Source organism: Alligator sinensis, unplaced genomic scaffold (genome assembly GCF_000455745.1).
Source record: "Alligator sinensis unplaced genomic scaffold, ASM45574v1 scaffold349_1, whole genome shotgun sequence".
Lineage (NCBI taxonomy): Eukaryota > Metazoa > Chordata > Crocodylia > Alligatoridae > Alligator > Alligator sinensis.
This window is the reverse complement of record NW_005841856.1, coordinates 2,005,383-2,012,605: the sequence shown is the minus strand read 5'-3', so window position 1 is coordinate 2,012,605 and position 7,223 is coordinate 2,005,383.

Below are 7,223 nucleotides of genomic sequence, written 5' to 3'. Positions count from 1 at the left end.
GGGCAAGGCCAGCACCACTGGCCTCGCCCCCCTGGCCCTGCTCCTTGGAGGCGGTGGCAGCACAGGGTGCTGGAGGAGGGGGACGGAGGGGAAGGCAGGGCAAATTTCCCTTTCCCCCTGCTCCTGGGAGGTGGTAGCAGCTGTTGAGTGCAAGCTTCCTCCCCTCCCCCACATATGAGGAGGCTTATAAGCAGTGTCCACTGCCACCACCCACCACCCCACACTATTGCCACCTGGGAGGTGAAGTGTGGTTGGATGCAGAGTAGTGGCAGTTCAGGGTAGCGGGTTGTGGCAGCTGCCACCATATTCATGCTTCCCCCCCAGTCCTGGGAGGTGCAGGGCTGGATGCAGAGCAGGGGGGGTGGAACACAATGTGGAGCAGGGGGTGGGGGTGACGTGGGACTGGACACAATTGGGGGGGGTGGCATGTGGCCAGATGCGGTGCAACAGCAGTGCGGGGCAGTGGGTGGTGGCAGCCGCCACCATGTGCAAGCTTTCCTCCCCCCTACCCCCCCACTTCTGGGAGGTAGCAGTGGCACGGGGTGATGGATAGGAGGGCAATTCACTAGTATTGTAATTAAAACCAAAACTTGGGCACATGCTTCATTTGATGCTTCAAGGTGCTAAGCATGCCTGAGAGATATCAAGTGTTACCCAATTTTAATAGGTTACTGTAGAATCTGTTGAACTCTCAACTCCTTGCAGGATTAACTCCCTTTTGGACCATAATTCCAGGATGGAGTGCATGAAATGATCTTCTATACAAGTGCCCTCAAATAGAGACCAGCCGTTGGAAGCAAAAAATGTTTGCACTCATAAGTACATTGGTATGGAAAGTCTAACTGATGAATTCCCCACAAAGTGCACCACAGTGATAAGCTTTTGATTTCATAACCATTAGTCAGGGAATGAAACTCATGAAGTGAGATAGACCTACTTAAGTACAATGGGTGTTTTGCTCTTTGACTTCACTGGGTACAGGGGATCACCCATCCAGTTGCACTGGTGACCAGATTTCCAAGAATAGTAACCTCAAGCCAAATTTCTAACTTTATGTTCCTAAACAAATGGACCACTCATTAACTTTAAGGGAAGATTCTTGCTTCTGCACTATTTATTGTTAGGCCTGTAAGAACCTGAAATAAAGCCAAAATTGACAAAGGATCTTACTGTCTATGCAAAAAATGAGAAGTGTTGAAGCAATTCACTTTTTCCTGAATGATTAATGAACCAAACAAATGAAAGGGACATTTCTTTTTATGTTGTATTAAAAATGAATAATGAACCGTTTTTTTTGGGTTGTATTATTTGAATACAAAGTGATCAGCTTTCCTAATATTTCTGAGCATTTAAGCAGAGATGTAATATTAGAGCAGTAGGAAATTTGGGAAAACATTAGCATACTTTACCCAACAAATTATTCATCTGTTAATATTTTTGCCAAATGGCAGTTTCTGTGTTGATGTTATACATGATTCACTAAAAATAACTGCCATCTACCCATTCCTGAAAACGTTTCTTATCGGTATTTTCATATTTATTTTTCTTAACCAACCAAGAACAAAAGCACTTTTGAGATTTCTTACTTCATGCCACATGAAAGGGTGGAGATTGGGGTTTGGTATATTTGGAGATAAAGGAGGACACTACAGGCAAAGTACCATGAGCACATTTTCATCTTTTGGATTTGAATGAAGTACTGCTAGTCTGCTCTAATATTTTTTGCCCACCTAAAAATAGGAATTTAAAATCTCTTTCTAGAGATTAAGTCCTATACCACTTTTTACTGGTAACAAGGTGTTGGTAAGTAGAAAATAGTCTAAATGGGTTAAAAGCATAACACTATACTTATATGCTCCATAGTAAAGTGTACTGAGAAATATTGAACATTCATCTTTCTTTATGTAGCACAAGGAATTATGTGATTTACAGTATAGTTCATGAACAGGAACCTGACAGTTATGCTGAGTGAATAGACAGACATCCATGCAGAGTTTCATACAATTGGGACATGGAGAAAATTTGACATGGTACATAAATCACAAATCTCAGCTGAATGATTGGCCAACTTTTATACCTATCTTTTGGTGCTATATTTAATTTAGAGTGCTTTTTAGACATATCTACAGATAGTGAATACTTGTCAAGAGAGTTAAGCTTAGGAAATGGAAGTTGGAGATATCTCCCTCATGTTTTGAACAGGTGATAGAACTGTCCAGGAGTGCTAAAAATGCTCTCTTGTAGCAGGAAAAAAAATTGAAAGAAATAGATTGCACAGATGAGGTTATGTGTAAGCTCCATTCTTGGCTGTAGTGCAGCCTCCTGTCTGATGATTAATGTTTTCTTTGCAGCTTTTACTTTATATTTTATCAAAAGTCATGCAGCAGAGTCTCTCTCTTCTCTTACATGTTGCTAACATGCTTTCCTACCTGACCTTTTGTTTGGGAAAGGGCCTGTTTTGATGGTCTGCCCTTGGAGACTCATAAATCCCAAAGCTTTCTAGGAGGTTTGCTAAGTGTATTCCCAGAAGATTTTTCTGGCAATAATTCAGCTTAGCAACAGATAGGAAGGTCCTAAAGTGCATTCTTCTTGTCCTCAAGAGATCACCATAGGTTATGGGGAAGCAGAAAGGAATGAATCAAGAGAGAGGGTATTCAGTGCTACTTACAGAAGTCCCATTCTGAAGGTGATTGGGCATCACATGGGTTTTTTGGTTTTTATGCTGAATCCTTACAAGAAGGAAATAAATATTGTTTTGCTTTCATTAACGTCTGTGAAGTCTCAGCTGGTGGATTTGTTAGCTGGTGCAGACCGATATAAATTTTCTTTACTTGGTTGTCTGCTTGACTCCTTAATACCATGATAAAATCTTGGCTTGTGAAGTGAATGAAATCAATCAGACAAAAATAAGAGTCTCTCTCTCTCTCTCTCTCTCTCAGAGATCTTTCTAGATGTAGAGTGATTTCTGGAATGGACTCTGTTTGAACCCTAGTTCTTGTCTGCTACAAAGACCGGCATCTGAATTTGGAGTTAGAATGTGTTGTGCCATGCTTACTTTTGAATCTTCTCTTCCCTTTGTGGATTGAAAATGCCTCTTGTCATTACCCTGAAGGGACTTCTATAGCATTCTTACTTAAAACCAAGCAATCTGTTATCTAGTATGTAACCCTTTGCATTTTGGACAAGATTCTTACAAAGTTTGTAGAAACCGTTTTCAAAATATTTCTAATTTTCTTGACCTTTGTCAGTTGAATACTGTTCAAACATTGCTTTTGTCATGTTGGTCAGTAAGCTTCTCCATTTTCTGAAGCAGGCTTTAATGAAGATATCCTGAAACATTTCCATTACCCTTTTTTCCCAGTGGTATAAATGGGAGGAGCAGTAGGCACAACGATCCTGTGTGCCAACTTGAGAAGAGTTTGGAAAAAGCAGGTGCTGCCAGTAGCTGCGTGTTCATGTTCGGGAACCAGAAGTTGCCACTTCTGCTTTGCTCAGCTGCATCCTTGCACTGCTACCTTGTCGATACCTTGGGCATGCTTAAAGCTTATTTTGTGTGCAAGCAATAGAAGTAAAATTGAAAATGCTTCTGAAATCAAAATGAACTTTTTAAGAGTGCTACTAACTTGTTTATAGTTTGCTTGCCAGAAAAGATGTCTTCTCTGGCTTTGTTTTTTCTTGAGAAAGAGTCAAGTTTGTATTTTGTTCTTTTCTTTTTGCCTATGCTTTCGCTGGTTAGGTCAGCTTGGCGTATCAGTTCTTTGGTGGGTGAAAAGTAGAGAGCACTGGGTTATTGTAATTCATTTTCCAGCTGGGTCTTTTTGTCTTAGGGGTATATATTAAAGTCTCGGGTAGAGGATTATTATTTGTATCTTGAGGGAAGTGAGTATGCGGTTTATGAAGATGTTAGGCTTCCAGGGCTGTGGTTTTGGGAGTATGAGAGAAGTGATAGAGTTTAACATGTTTGCTCAACTGTTGATATGTATATGGCAGAAAAGGCGGGGAAGGTATTCCTGGTTTCTTTTTGTTTTTTTCTCATTATTTTTAACTGATGAAAAGAAGGCCTAAAACACAGGGACATTGTTTGTTTATTTAAATTCAAACAAATAACTAATATTTAAAAGGGGTTTTATCAAGTAAATGAACTCAGTTTTTAACCAAAAAAAAGGAAAAGAAACAGAAAAAAGCCATTTGTTTTACTTCCATTTCACTCTATATCAGAAAGAAAATATATTAACATTCTTCCAGAAATAACAACATAAAGACAGTCTGCTAATGCTATCCTGCTGAACAGATGTCTTTTCAAATCTATTCTCTCTTTTAACAGGATGGGCTGATACCAGATATCTGCCCCAGCCTTATTTCAGCACTGAACTTTACAAATGTTGCCAGAATGCACCTGGCTTACATCCTAAAAAAAAAAAAAAAGACAGATACTTACCAAATTACAGTCGATTGAATGTGCCATTTGTTCAGCTATTAAACTAGTAAGAGCTAGGGACTCTAGTGGGCCAGCAAAATCTCACCATCTTTTACTACACTGTGCTAAAGGAGTTGCTGTCATAAAAGAAGTGAACTTGTGTTCATACATATTTGAGGATGCACTGGAATATTATTTTTTAGAAGAAAAACATATTGAAACTAGAAGAAAATCTTTATGCTCTGAATTAAATACTCCAGAGCTACTGAAGATGGAGCCCTTTCTAGCATCTTAATAAATTGAGCTAGATGCTTTTAACTGAATTTAAGTAATCTTTTCTGCTGTTGCAGTGATACATTATTAATGTCCTGTTTTTCATTTATTTTACACAATTATAGTCCAATTTCAGGAAACCATTGCAGAATGATTTATACATTTCTTTAAGCTTTGTCAGGACTTCTAAGTCTGGGTTGACAGGCACAAACAGTTGTCATACATATTTTGGACCTGAAGTGTTGATCCTATATAATTTCAGTTGTGTTAATGATCACAACAAGGTAACTGGTTGTACTAGTTCATGTTCATATTTAATAACTTATTTACATCTTCAGTCTCAGACGATACACTGTTTGGTAAATTTAGGACGTCAGTACTAGAAGTTCTGATCTCCCTCTTTTTGAATCCTTCTTTTCTTTCTGTTTCTTCTATCACATATAAATCCCATAGTTTCTAACATGTAATATTGTACTTGGGAATATATATGTATAATATATGGGCCTCAGGTTGGTGGAGAGATGCCATTTTAACTCAAATGAGGTTCTAACCCACAACATTTTTACATGTTTTTGTATCTCAGTGTTATAAAATTAAATAAAACATCAGGGTAAATAATGCCCCTATGGAGAAAATTCCTGTTATTAAGGTGTGTTGTTATTGTATAGTGATGCATATGATCAAACTGACACTGAATTAAAACTGTTGATAATTAAAGAAATTCAAAGCAATAAAGTAGGGGAAGAAAATTCCATTTTTCCAGATTTTTAATTTTTTATCACATATTTATTATATAGGAAGAGAAGTGAATTGATATTGAGGCCAGTGGGGACTAGTTTTCTCCTGTCAAGGCCACAACTCCATCCAGACTGCAAGGCAATTAATATGTGGGGGTGGAATCTAAAGAACATAGGTAACATCAGAGCATTAATGCTTAAAAGGAAGGTCAAGATTGCATTTAAGTGGAAATTAGAGCATGTGCCTGAGGATACAACTTAGTCCATTGTTACTTGCTGAAATGATGATTTCCAGATGGATAGTGAGAGTGATTCAGTTTCACTTGGAATATGTTGGTTAATAAAGCTACATGAAATCTGCATCAAGTCCCCTGAAAAGTGCTCTGATAGAAAATCATCAATTATTAAGTATCCTGTTTCGATGCTGAAATATTACACCAAAGTCTGTCTGTGTTTCTGTAGTGTTCAGGTGTTACACTGAATGAGACGGCTGCAGGCATGGTAAAAGTTGACAGATGCAAATCCTATTAATCAATAATGTAGTGTAAGAAAGTAAATTGAGCAAGTGATTCACCTGGCCATTATATGCTCCTTTGTGATAGAACCAGATGGTACCAAAGGTTGTCATAAATACAGGAAGCTACATACAAATCTTTGCTATGCCAGAAGATTAAAGCTGCATGCATGAATCCTTTGAATGATCTTTCCCTTGTACAAGGGGCTACCCAAGGAGGTCTGTGTATATGTGTTATATACATATATGCTCAGAGCTGGCCTTAGGGAAAATGGATCCCTTTGGTGATCACTCCCCCCGCTGCCTCCCTCCCTGGTATCCCCCCATAAGTCTACCATGCACAGTCCCATGGGGAGACAGAATGGCATGGTGGCCAGGCAGGCTGCCACCAGCATTTCCAGCCCAGGTCCTCCTGAGCAGTGGCTAGAGACAGAGGGCAGCCTTGGCTCGACACTGCTCCTCCTGCCTAGCGTGAGGATTGCCTGGGGGTGGGGGAAGGGGAGGTGAAAGAGTGTGGGTGTGTGTGTGTGTGTGTGTGTGTGTGTGTGTGTGTGTGTGTGTGTGTGTGTGTGTGTGACAGACAGACAGAGAGATCCCACTGACCATAGCACCCTGGGCAGTTGCCCACATTGCCTACCTCTGAGTCCAGCTCTATATACAAAATCAGACTTGTGTTCCTTGATAGAACTAAATAATGTTTCAAAAGTATCTGGAGTTCCCACCCCCGAGAACTAACGAGGGTTATTGCATTTTAAAAGTTTCAAGGTTAATTACACTTTCATAAAGGCATGCCATATACAATAGGCTATTGGATATACAGCAATTTACAAATGTCCCTTAAACCAGCTGTTTTATCTCTGATGCTTATAGCTCAGTGAACATGTATTTTAGAAGATACGTTCTTGATATCTTGATAACTTGATATCAGTTATCATTGATCAATAAATCTGGAAATGTAATCAAAAGCACTAAAGGGTAAATTGCACGAGGGGGATTAATGTTAAGTCCATGCAAGTATACATTTTAAATGTGTATGTTTTTCAAATTAATTGCTGGTGCTGGACAAATCAAATTGCACACATGTATGTGTTGACTCACACAGCATAATAGTTTTCCCACCTACTATACCAAGAATAACTAATGAACCATGTAATTAACACAGCAGACATATTCTTGATAGGCAATAGTTTACAAAATTTCATGAGCATTACTTCATTTTTTCTAAAGGGTACTTCTTTAATGTAAAACCATAACTTGCCTGACTGTAATAGAGTTGAGGCCC